The 13,944-nt window shown below is 42.7% G+C and overlaps 1 protein-coding gene across 1 annotated transcript in view; it reads right to left on the minus strand.

Annotated features, from left to right (window-relative positions):
* Window positions 1–2,479: 2,479 nt before the first annotated feature.
* Window positions 2,480–13,944, minus strand: part of CDK12 (cyclin dependent kinase 12) — a 293,902-nt gene continuing 282,437 nt past the window's right edge. The window contains exon 15 of the transcript XR_011025139.1: window positions 2,480–4,859. The gene's annotated coding sequence lies outside the window, so the exon portion shown is untranslated. The remainder of the gene's footprint in view (window positions 4,860–13,944) is intronic.

Raw genomic sequence — 13,944 nt, forward strand, 5'->3', positions numbered from 1 at the left:
ATTACATATAAATAACAGTGATAGTATGAGATGCCCAGCTGGGCTAATCTCATATTCCACAGTGTTTTCCAAAAGGTTATAGGATTTTGTTTTGTAGAGAGTCATACGAATGTTAATAACAGCAATAGTAAGGATAATGATAAAAATTATAACCCCCAATCTAAACTGCAATTTCAGGAAGAGTGAAGCTGCCCATTAACAGCGTGCTTTTACAGTGAACCCGAGGCGAGAGTGATATGGAGGCTGATATATATATATATATATATATATATATATATATATATATATATATATATATATATATATATATATATATATATACTGTATATATATTTCCTTTTAAACAATACTAGTTGCCTGGAAGTCCTGCTGATCTATTTGGCTGCAGTAGTGGCTGAATCACACCAGAAACAAGCATGCAGCTAATCATGTCAGATCTGACAATGTCAGAAACAACTGATCTGCTGCATGCTTGTTCAGGGTCTATGGCTAAAAGTATTAGATGCAGAGGATTACCGGGACAGCCAGGCAACTGGTATTGCTTCAAAAGAAATAAATATGTCAGCCTCCATATATCTCTCACATCGGGTTCACTTTAAGTTAATGATCGTATTTTGGATCAGATCATTCGGATCGAGTTGAATGAAAACTGAGAAGCTAATGGTCCCAATCGATCCTGAACTATCGCATTATTATAGAGCTTTTCTGTAAAGAACTGGTTGATCAGCATGGCATATATTTGTATACATACAATCATAACTGGCTTCTGTATCGTAAATAGTTTGGACCGGTTTATGCTGTGGATCGATGCAAAACAATATTTTCATTTAATCTGAATGATCTGATAAAAAATACGATCCTTCACTAAAAATTACACTGTTAATGGTCACATTGAAGGACACCTGAAGTGAAAAGGATATGGAGGCTGCCATTTATTTCCCTTTTTAAACAATGCAAATTGCCTGGCAGCCCTGCTGATCCTCTGCCTCTAAAGGTGGAAATACACAAGTCGATTTTTTGCAATGATATCCGGCCTATTCGATCATTTGATCTAACCAACAAGAAATCAGTGACACAAATGATTCCCAAACGACCAATTTTTCTGCCAAAATCAAACATGTTGATCGACCAGTGACAGGTCGGCAGCGTGTTTGAGGCTTTTGATTTTGCAATGAGAGATGCAGTAGGAGGAGCTACTCTAACCTGTCCATGGTGCGGTTCCGGTGTCTTCACTCCCGACTGGCTGCTTCCTCTCTCTTCACTCCAGAGTCCTGGGCACCTGTGTGACGTAACTAAAGCTAAAGGTCAAACACTAGAGGCCTCTAGTGGTCACATAAGGTGCATGCCCTGCTGCCCCTAGTGTTTGCTCGGTATACTAACGTCACATAAGCGCCTCCGAATTGGGGAGTGAAGAGAGGAAGGAGCAGCCAATGGAGAAGACACTGGAACTGCGCCGGTGGACAGGTTAGAGTTGCCCCTACACTGTACGGTGGGGAAGGAGGGGTTAAGGGGAGAATGACACACTGGTAAACCTAGCAGGCCCACAAAGATTTTCAATCGACTTCATGCTGAAATGGATTGAAAATCTGTGTGTAGTGTGTGAAGGGATTTGATCAGATAGATTCCTCTCTGATCAGATACTGATCGGTAATGGGTAGGATGGAGGCGCCCAATGTGTTTTCTATTTTAGTATTTTAAAATACAAATAAAAAACTATATAATAAAAAGAAAGATAATTGATTATCTCTCCAGAAGATTTAGACACCAGTTCAGCTGATCAGCTGTTTCTGATAATATTGTCAGATCTGACAAGATTAGCTGCATGCTTGTTTCTGGTGATGTTACGACACTACTGCAGTCACATAGATCAGCAGGGCTGCCAGGCAACTGGTATTGCATAAAAGGAAATACATATGACAGTCTCCATATCCCTCTTGCTTCATTTGCCCTTTAAAATACACCTGTAATTAGCTAGCTGTGAAGTAGACATCTATACCGATTACTAGATAGCTTGCTGTAATAAATATGGCAGCATCCATATTCTTTTCACTAAAGTTGTCCTTCAAAATGTCCGTGTGGTTAAAATGCCTCAAAATGGGACTGAGCTCAAGAATGCAGTATAGCCACATTATTGATTCCAGCTCTGTTTTAGATACTACCATGTCGCTCTCACTGTTTTTACACCTTGCAAACCTGTACTCCTCAGTGTGTGCTAAAGTGCTCTTAATGATCTGCACAGGAATGATAAGCAGTGTAGAGGAAAACTTTACATATGGGAAGGGAGAGAGGGAACAAACATTTTGAAAGCACACATTCAAACAGGGGTTGTTACATACTACAGTTCTTTTACTACCAGTAAAGTTAGGGGTGATGGATTTACTGTACACACAGGTGGTGAAAGGACATTAATATCTTAAAATGGGGCAAGTGTATTGCATTTATTGTATTATCTATTTCATTTGTGCTGTTATTTAGAACATTTTATACTATAAGCAAGGGTAAAACAGTATATAAAGATCAGCTATAATACTTGATATAGCTAGGGGAGCATTTTAATTTAGCCCACCCTGGAGTTCTCCTTTAAGAAACATTACACATAAGTACTTTAACACTTTAAATAAATGGAAGAGCTTGGGAATTTGTGGAGTGTAAGGATGTTATGACGACAAAAGCACATGCTTTGCACAAAATAATCAATTTGTCCTCACAGATCTTCCATTAATAGTGCAATTTTAGCAAACGATCAATTTTCTGATCCAATAACTGCAATCGGTCTGAAATAATCGGTTTGTTTACACTTTTTACATTTTCAAATCCATTTATGGAGCTGATTGATAATGGTTTCATTCCTATTGCAATTATCGTATCGAAAGGACGATTGCTTGCTAAAATTGTACCGTTAATGTGCAACACTAACCAGCACTATGGAAACGGAAACTAAATTTGGTTGGTTGCCATGAGCAGTCACAAACACAGAGATATGGTCAAAGGATTGATTCTACATAACACAATAAGAAGTACCGATATTTGTTCAACAATGTAATACAGAATATGACATGAGAGATGACATCTTGATGCAGAAGACTTGTGGTCTATTCGTAAAGAATGCATTTATATGATTATTCTGGATTATGTCAACTTTGTACTATGAGGTCTGAGGTTACAAGACTACATAACTGACTGTTTACAACTCTTATTTTATTACTTAAGGTGGCCATTAACGATCCAATTTCTAGTGAAAAATCGTTCACTACACCATCAACTAACCAATCTTTGCTTTCTATCGATCACAACCAACAAGAAAATCCAAATTTGGTTTGAGAAAATCCAATCGGACGACTATTTTTATAATAGTTTATGATCGATTGTGCCCATCAACAGAGATTATTTACAACCAATCCAATCAGAATTTCTGATCGCTCAAACGATTTTTCGCTAGAAATTGGACTGTTAGTGGCCACCTTGAGAATTTCAGTAAACAGTATTCAATGCAGATTTTGATCTATCCAGACCTTATCTCTGAGAAATCTTTTTATTTTCCTTTCATCAACACATCACAAGCAATGGTTTTTTTTGTTACATCGATTGTTCCTCAGTCCGCTTAGGTGGAAGATTTTTTCCTGGAGGAAGTCTTGTCCTCCTGAAATCATGTATAATATTTTGCTTTTTAAAGATCAGTGTGATTTCTCAGAGATCAGATCAGGATATATCACATTTAGATCTGTCTTCAGACCACGTCTTGTTGTGTGTGGCCATCATCAGTGTTTCAGGTTGTGAGTTTAGCTGGCTGGACTCGTTAGTTCATCAGACACAGATCTTGGGCACCTCCTGGTTCCAGCGCAGACGCGTGGCTACATGGGTGGGTACCGGCACACATCTGAGAGGTCTCAAGTGAGTGTCATATATATTGGGGTTGGCACGCAGAGCTGTGGGATGCTGTGCCCTTCCAGGACGTTAAATGTCTGCTGCACGTCCCTGGCACACTGGCAAGCAGTGAAAGTGCCATGTGATTGATGACAGAGCTTGTATTTAAGCGCACCCAATGGCCCAATCTTCTTACCTCTCCCAATTCCTCCCCAGCCCCTATTCAGGGATCAAATTGGTCTCATGTTGGTCTCAGGAGCCCCATTAATTAAAAATACATCCAATTAAAAGGCAGGTGAAAACGTGCCACCCCCTCCCTTTCCCTGGCTCAGCTGCTCTTGGAAAAAAAAAAAGCCAGGGAGATGCGAGTGCCAAAGAGAGTGTGTGCCAATCTGCCCCAGTGCCCACGCCCCACGGCTGCATTGTGGAATGATTGCATCTCCTCAGCTGGGTCCTGCTGCTATTAGAATGATATCTAACCTCAGCCTTATACCAGAGTCTCGCCATGCCAAGAGTGCAGAGACTGGCTATCAAAAAGACAGCATGGTACCGCGCACTGACACTGCCGGTTATAAACAGAACCATGAACGTGGAAAATAAATGAAACTATAGCTTTAAATTCATCAAAATAAAGTTATTTTACATTGCTGCGCTCTAATCTCTTTCTTTTGCATTCCGTGTTGTACAAAATTCACCATGTAGCCAAGCTAGGCATGCGCCTAGGGGCATTGGAATTTATGAAGCGGTAAGGAAAATGTTTGATGGTAATTGTCCTCAGTGGGGCTGATTTATAGAATACTGGGGTAAATGGGAAAAAAATAGTGTGGTAGTTGTTGACCTCCATTGCCTTGCCTGTACTAGAAAACAACAGATGGTACCTGATTTTTTTTGTTTTTTGTTACGGGCACTATTTCTATTGTCCTTTCCTGTAGTGTTTATAAATGAATGATCTCTTCTTTGTTTTCTCTGTAAAAATACAGCAATGACAGCATCTCCTGTAATACAAAGATGGATGCAATTAGGAAAGTGTACATGCCCAGTAAGCACAGTTTTATACAGTAAAGCATAGGGGGAAAAAAATGACTCTTTTGGATGCATTGCGCAGCATTATAATTTAGGTTATAATCACACTGCAATGGTCCCACAACGGGGCCATTCACATCTGCATGTTGGCTCTGTGTGGTGTCAGATCCCATAGTGATAATGCTAGCCGAGCACTATTGGACAACAGTACATTACACCCACGTGACAAATACGTTGCAAAAAGGTACTGTGTGTTGCCAGAAGACGCCAATTCAGAAATCGGTTGTGATGGGTCACAGGCGCACTACAATGGATTTAGGGCTTGATTCACAAAAGAGTGCTAACTGTTAGCACGGCCGTTTTCGTGTCGAATTTTCACATTGCGCGCGATCGCGAATTTTCGCACGAAATGATAACGGTTTTGCGCGCAGACGCGGATTTCTGCGCGGAATCGATATAGTTTTTGCGCAAAAAATCACGTTTGCGCACGAAAACGTTATCGTTTCGCGTGAAAATTCGCGATCGCGCGCAATGCAAAAATGCCCATGCTAACAGTTAGCACTCTTTTGTGAATCAAGCCCTTAGTGTGAACATAGGGCTGGGACCCACTACAAATTACAAACTGCTATCGTAATCGCTAGTTTTGTAGTAGCGCTTTGTAAGTGATTTTATAAGCGATTTCTGTGCTTCAATACAATACATTAGAGTGCAAACGCTCACAAAATGCTGCATACCCTGCAATTTCTAGTAACTCTAATCGCTCTAGTGGGTTCACCACCATTCACTTTCATTGGGAAAGAGTTTTTGAAATTTCTGACTCCTCAATTTATGATCCCACCAACTCCAACCCTGACTCCAGGTACCCAAAATTGCTCCAACTCCACAGCCCTGCTCAAAAGCGCTCCAGTGGGTCCCAGCCTTTACCCTAAGTTACTTTATCTCAAACCTTTCTATACTTTTTTTGCATCTGACCAATCCCTGCCATGGCCTGTATACCTAAATAAAATTGTTGTACTACACTACAGCAAAGGGCTGCAGATACAGGTTTTTTTTGTCATGGGACCTGCCATCGTGATTTATCTAAAATGTAAATTCACAAACTAGATACAGTCCACATAAAGCTTTTAGTTCGCTTCACCTATACAGGATAAATTATGGAACAGGCAATTTTTTTTTTAACCAAATTAAACTTTTCATAGTACAAAAGGTAAAAATCACTACATAATTTTACATAAAAATAATTTAAAGAGTAACTGTCAGGCTGCAAAAGCTAATTTAAACCTCTATTCTCCTGTGTTAACCCTCTGGGCGATACAATTACATCGCCCAGGAGGGGGCGCAGCACTTTTTAATTTTTTTTTTTTAAAAAAATCATGTAGCTAGCCTAGCGCTAGCTACATGATAGCCGCTGTGCAGCGGCATCCCCCCCCCCCCCACCACCACCACCTCCGGCGATCAGCGCAAGCAGGAGATTCCGTTCAGAACGGGATCTCCTGTAGGCTTCCCCCGTCGCAATGGCGACGCTCGCGATGACGTCACCGACGTTGTGACGTCAGACGGAGTCCCGATCCACCCCACAGCGCTGCCTGGCACTGATTGGCCAGGCTGCGCAAGGGGTCGGGGGGGCTGCGCGGCACAGTGGGTAGCGGCAGATCGGCGGCGAGCAGAAGTTAAAAAAAATTATGCAAATCGGCCCACCAGGGCCTGAGAAATCCTCCTGCGCGACATACCCCGAGCGCAGGAGGTTAAACAGTGTAGAAGGAAGGCAAAAAGGCAATACTGAAGTTAAAAATCTTTCTTACTTTGATGTGTGCTGGACAGCAAGGCTCTGTATTCCCAAGCTCGTAAGGAGGCCGCAGGACGCATAACAGATACTGCAAAGCATTCTGGGGCTGCTTCTTCTTCTCCCCAGTGCACTCCCTTGGGTCCTCCCCTTAATTTCCCTATCACGCCCTAAGGCTGCTTTCACAGTGAGAAGTTACAGGCTCATGTTACAGCAGCCTAAACTCACAGCAGTGAAAAATCACAGGGCACATTTTCCGTTAGAGTATACTGCATGAGTCCGCTATTGTTCCTAGCCACATGGCTAATTAATATTCACTGCACAGTAGTGTTGTCTATTAGGATCCTTTTTGTGAGTCGAAACATCAGGAAGCAGGGAGGATATGACATCACAATTGGCTTCATAGGAGACAGACAAACATGGAACCTGCCATGAGCTGTCAGGAGCATCATTTTCTGCAAATACTATATAAAAATTCTGTGAAACCCAAACGTGGACAGTGAAATGCATATGTAATGTAAGTACAGCCAATATTTAGCTACTGATATATGTGTTTTTTTTCTCTGAGACCTTATACCTAACAGCTCCTCTTTAAGACAATATATGACCAACATCCCTTGGTTCGGCTTACAATAACCATAATAACATTCAACTGATGCATGTTTCACTGTAATATTTATCTCACATCATACATCCGCAGACTGAGATCTAATGTCCACTCACCCCATTCTTTTCTTCACTGCACCAACTTGATATACTCTATCTAACCCAGTGTTGCACGACTTGTCTGGTATACTTATCCAGACAAGATGTTAATCTTCTAATCTGGCCCATATTACATATGGGATGTGAGTTAAATATGTATGTATAAGGCAAGAATTATAATTGTGTAAGAATCTGCCTGTGATGAAGTAGTCGTGGACCATGAAAAGTGCAACAACAAAAGTTTTTATGGCTTTTCACAATATAATTTTATGAGAAATTATTTTTTGATTTCAGTTTGCAGTCAGCTGAGAATTCCCCAAACTGTCAGTGATTTTAGATTTCGGCAACTAGAGGCCTGCGCGGGTGCAATTTTTCATACCCGCTACCCACACCCGACCAGCAACCCGCTTTAAGGTGAATTTGATACCCGCTACCCAACCCGCTTTTTACATTTTCTTCTAAAGTACACATTTAAAGCACATTGGGGGTCTGTAAAGTAAATAAAACCAGTTTTTATACACAAACCAAAGCCAAAGAAGTGTTTTAAAGAGAACCCGAGGTGTGTTTAAAGAATGTTATTTGCATACAGAGGCTGGATCTGCCTATACAGCCCAGCCTCTGTTGCTATCCCAAACCCCACTAAGGTCCCCCTGCACTCTACAATCCCTCATAAATCACAGCCATGCTGTGAGGCTGTGTTTACATCTGTAGTGTCAGTCTCAGCTCCTCCCCCGCCTCCTGCATAGCTCCGGTCCCTGCCCCCGTCCCTTCCCTCCAATCAGCAGGGAGGGAAGGGATGCAGGCGGGGACTGGAGTTCTGCAGGAGGCGGGGAGAGCAGCAGACTGACACTATAGAGATAAACACAGCCAGCTCTGACAAGCTGTTTGTCAGCAGCGTGGCTGTGATTTATGAGGGATTGAAGAGTGCAGGGGGACCTTAGGGGGGGTTGGGATAGCAACAGAGGCTGGGCTGTATAGGCAGATCCAGCCTCTGTATGCAGATAATATTCTTCAAACCCACCTCGGGTCCTCTTTAAAGATATTTTTTTTTTTTACCCTTATTTAAATCATTAAAAGCCGAGAAGTAACAGTCCTGCTCAAACAACAAATAGCAGAGCACCCACACCCCTGTCCCTGTATGCTGTAGGCTGCTCCCCATCTAAACTGCATCTAGTGGAAGTGTCTCCCCCCCCCCCCCCCCCGCAATGCACACTGGGAGGCGAAGTACATTAATGTAATCACAGGAGATGTAGGCACATTAATGTACTACATCTCCCAGTATGCATTGTGGTGGCCAGGGCAACACTTCCACTGCTGCAGCTATGAAGTGCAAGGAATAGACACTGCGTCCAAGCTCATATAAATAATTTTCAGATTTAAGGGTGCATATAAACACACAATCTTGATCCTCCATGTAGTATGATGGGCAATCAAAATCGGTCAATCAAAATTTTGTGTGTGTATGCACCCAAAGTGCAATTATTTCTGTTAGAACCTTTATTTGTTAATGATGAGCTACTGCTGAATGAAGGTGCTTGGCAGATCTACCTGTGCAAAAACGTGTAGGCTTGAGAAGAAATACTGGTTTGATAGTGCCTGGAACTGGAGAACATAAGTGATCACATGCTAGTTTCTTGACTGAGAACAGTCTAAGTTTTAGGCATTAACCCATCAGTAATCCTATACAATAAAACCTAACTGTCTCATCCGTCATCCACTTTCTCTGTCTGTCCGTCCGTGGTTTTTTTGTACTGTGCATGTGCGCAGTACAGACAGCCGTTGGGACGGGAGGTCGGGCCATGGAGCGCGGCAGGCACGCGCATGCACTGACTGGCGGCGGTGGCGCGGTAATTTCACTACCTAGAGCCTGTTTTTAGGGCTCGTCTACACTTGAGCAGGAATCGCGTGATTCCCAATCAGCGCAAAACGCTAGCGGTTTATAAAAACCGCTAGCCCATGTAAACCTATCGCCGTTTTATCACCGCTGTGTTTGTGGTTAGCGTTAAAGGGATACTGTAGGGGGGTCGGGGGAAAATGAGTTGAACTTACCCGAGGCTTCTAACGGTCCCCCGCAGACATTCTGTGCCCGCGCAGCCACTCACCGATGCTCTGGCCCCGCCTCCGGTTCACTTCTGGAATTTCAGACTTTAAAGTCTGAAAACCACTGCGCCTGCGTTGCCATGTCCTCGATCCCGCTGATGTCACCAGGAGCGTACTGCGCAGACACAGACTATACTGGGCCTGAGCAGTATGCTCCTGGTGACATCAGCGGGATCGAGGACACGGCAACGCAGGCGCAGTGGTTTTCAGACTTTAAAGTCTGAAATTCCAGAAGTGAACCAGAGGCGGGGCCGGAGCATTGGTGAGTGGCTGCGTGGGCACAGGATGTCTGCGAGGGACCATTAGAAGCCCCGGGTAAGTTCAACTCATTTTCCCCCGACCCCCTACAGTATCCCTTTAACCGCAAATGCGTAACATGCAGCATTTTGCCGGCGATTAGCGATCGCGATTAGCATGCATAGCACCGCTAATCACGATCGCTCCCAAAACGCTGCGGTGTCCAGTGATTTTTCTGCGTTAATCGCGGAAAAATCACTCCCGCAAAACGCTAGTGGTAATCTCCAGCGTTTTGCGGTTTTAGGTGTTAATGGGGCCTTAAACAGGCTTAGGTAGACTAGTTCCTTTATAATCTCATAGGTACAGCTGCCAACTATCCAGAATACATCAAGTAGACAAGTTCAAACCAAGATAATGGAAGCAGTCACAAGAACCTCAAAACTTCATCAAGTGAAAATCCTACATGCATACTTGTTTTGGCTCGGGAAAATCATAAGTGTGTACAGCTTTACAAGGGAGCTGCATAAATTAGGTCTGGTTGAGAGGTGTTCCAGAAGCAAGACTGAAGCCTCATGAAAACTGGACCTTGCAAATGACAATGACCCTAAATATACTAATTAATTCACCAAGGAATGTTTGGAAAGAAATGGAGGTTCCAGGAATAAGGTAGTCAAGGTATCAAGGGCCAGATCTAAAGTCCATCAAGATGCTGTGGGATGATTTGCAAGAAGCTGTGCACTGAAGTAATCAGTCACAGACCACACAACTGGACGAAGGTTTGAAGGGAAAAAAAAGTCTCCCAGTTATTTTCAGAGACTGGTGGACAATTAAAAAAAAAACTGTTAAACTGATGTTCAGGAAGATGGCACTTTAATTGGCAGCGATGGCCACAGGATTCTGGCTTTTTCTTGTTTTTCTTCCCTTTTCCTTACCAATTCACCTTGTTTTTCTCCCTGAAGGTGTGCAGTGTGGTCTGGTGTAGCCTGGGATGCTGGTGCGGGGGCATGGGGAGTCCGGGACCTGGAGGTTTTTTTTCCACCTTGCTGCCAACTGGTTCCGTTGTCTGTGCAGGTACAGGCCTTGAGGAGTCCACTGTTGCTACCCAGGAGGTCAGGGTTCCACTGAGGTAGGAAGACACTGCACTGATTGGGACACCTTTGGCCTCGCTGGATGCTGGCTCCATCCATCCATTGGCTGCTGCTCCACCACAGCAGGGACACCTCTGGTTCAGCCCCTCCATGATGCCAGCCACTAAACCGGAAGAGTCACCGCAGCTGGACACTTCTTTGTCAGCCAGATTATCTTGACCAGCCCTGCTGAACGCTGCCCAGGAGTCGGGACCCACCACAGTAATGGACACTACTGCACCTTTTAAACTGGAACACCTAGGCCAGCACTGACAGATGCTAGATGTCAGCAATCGGGATTCTCAGCACCTTCAGCCATCACCGCAGGTTTCTTTCATGAAGAATTTGGTCATCGCTGCTGAACTTTCGTCTCCCTCTGCCCCTCCTCCCCTCTCCTTAGGGATGACAGATGATTGCCAAGTGCGACTAGTGGTGCCGTAGTATGGCAGCCTTGGCCCTTGGCTCTCGGACATTATCCCCCATCCTTCCAGAACCTGTATGAGCCAAAACCAATTCCAGGTACACCCCCCCCCCCCCCCACACCCGATTGGACTTACTTCAATGTGTTACTGGCAAAGTTTAGGTCAATGTAGAGCATCTGGCCAGGTTAATAATTGGCGTACCCTTAGTTTGAGAAATGACATTCTGTATATAAACCACTAAGGGTATACGGAGCTAAAAAGACCAAAAAGACCTCTTACTAAAAAGGCAATGCTAAATATACGTTTGCCCTCTTAAAACAGAAGATATTTGCAATAATTCAGCTTTAAGTTAGCAAGTGTCGTTTCTGGAGATGCATCAAAAACCAAGTATTCTAACTGTGAGAACCCTACCTTAACAGTTTTTTTCGTACTTGTCTTTAATCCCACCCATTGTACGTGTAACTGGGCAGCTTAGACTGCTTTAGTTGTAATAACTGTTAATGAACACCATTATAGAGTTATGCGTTCCAATATGAATTAATAACACCTATCTTCATCATCAGCCAAAATATACAATGATGTACGACACTGAAGCAAAAATAAACGTATGAGATAATGAATTGTATGTGTAGTATGGATTATTAAGAGAACATTAGTAGAAAAGAAAAGTTTCATATTTTTATTTGCAGTTTAGAAACCACGCTCTGTATTTTACGCCAGGGGTCCTCAAACTTTTTCGGCCAAGGGCCGGGTCAACATACTTCAGACTGCCGGGGGGCCGGAACATAATAAAATGATGCAGAAAAAATTACATTAAATATAGGTATTTATTCCCCCCAATCATGCCCGGAGGAGAACTCCCAGCAGCAGTCATTCAGTCATGCCGTGCCGGAAGAACGTCTTTGTGCGCCAGACAGTGAAGCATACCCAGGTGACAGCCTGCCATCCAGTTGGGCAGCAGTGTCACCTGATGGAGAATTGGATTGGAAGGCAGTGAATGACTGCTCACTGGCTTCTACAGTATGTGGACAGGTGGGGCCAGCACTGCTATTCTATATGCTGGCCGCCAATATTCAAAGGTGAAGTGGGCCACATCTATAAGTTATACATTTTGTGTTTGGGGACCAGTGAAAAAGCCTCAGGGGGCCGCATTTGGACCGAGGGCCTTAGTTTGAGGACAACGGTTTTACGCTAATGACCCTTTGAACTTTCCTGCAGTAAAACCTTATCTCAAGCTGTCTCTTACTGTTTCTTGGCTATGTAACCTCCCCAGGACCACCTCACGCCAATGGGTATGACCACGGTGGCATCCCCAGGACCACCTAACGCCGATTGGCGTCTCAAGTCCTGGAGCTGCAGGTTGCAGAAAATCACGAGCATCTAATGCCATCTAATGCCTCAGCCTAAAAAAAATAAACACTCGGGGGGGGGGACGGGCTCGGGCGATCAGACCCCACCAACAGACTTCTCTGTTGGTGGGGAGAAAAGGGGAGGGTTCACTAAACATAGCCTGGTCTTTAGGGGGGGTTAGCACTGTGGTCCTGAAGTGGTTAAGTGCTTTAGAAAACAGGACTGAGTTTGACCAAGTTGGTCGAAAATAGCTCAGATAAGCTCTTTAGCATAGATAAAAACTGTGTTTTAACTCTTCCTGTACTGGAATACATTATACATTTTTCTTCGCTACTTAACAGATATGTTCCATTTGTTATCTGTACTACTCATACCATTCCTTTTCTCATATGTTTATTTTGGCTTCAGATTTGCTTTACTATTAAAAACAGAGGCTGAATTTACTCCACTTAGTATCACTGTATACAATAATACCAGTTTTGAAACTACAATACTTTAATAAATATATATAGCGGTTTACACATTTCTTTGATGAAGTATATTTTTCATAGAATTGTTGCTAGACTTGACACACTATGTTGCGTTTGATACAATGTTTTCTAATGCATCTCTATTGTAATATTTTGCTTAATAAAAATATATAAATTTATTTAATAAATGCAAAATGTATTTTAAAAAAATCATTAAAAAGTCACATTTTCATAATTGTTTGTTCAGTCACATCACCTTTCTCCATATACACTTTAAATGAAGAGGAGATATAAACAATGAAGAAAAAATATTGATATTGTAATATTATATATAATAAAAAAAAAACAACACTTTACATAGAGAGTACAGTGGAACCTTGGTTTTCAAGCATATTTTTTTCTGGAAACATGCTTGTAATCCAAAGCACTCTTATATCAAAACAAAATTCCCCACAAGGATTTGTAGAAACTCAGATGATTCATTCCACAATCCAAAAACATTTATAGATAAATATATTTTTGATAAATACCGTAATACAAAGTATTGTACTGTATAAATTAAAAACATAAAAAGACTTTACCTTTAAGGCTACTTTCCTATCAGGACGTTGCGTTTGATGCGACGTTAAGGTCGCACAACGTGCCCCTAACGCAAAGCATTGTGCACTATAACTTGGACGTTTAGGAAATGCTGTTGAAAACAAAGAAAATCCTGAGAATCCCCAATGAGGAGATGGACTGGCCCAAAACCTGTTCGTTCTGTCAGACTTTAACTGCCTTTTTCGCGATAGCGGACCTTAACGAGAAACTGTTGTAAGAGGCTCCATCCATAGTCCAATGGTGGGCAAGAGTGGATGGAACTG

This window comes from Hyperolius riggenbachi, chromosome 12, assembly GCF_040937935.1.
Source record: "Hyperolius riggenbachi isolate aHypRig1 chromosome 12, aHypRig1.pri, whole genome shotgun sequence".
Taxonomy (NCBI): Eukaryota; Metazoa; Chordata; class Amphibia; order Anura; family Hyperoliidae; genus Hyperolius; species Hyperolius riggenbachi.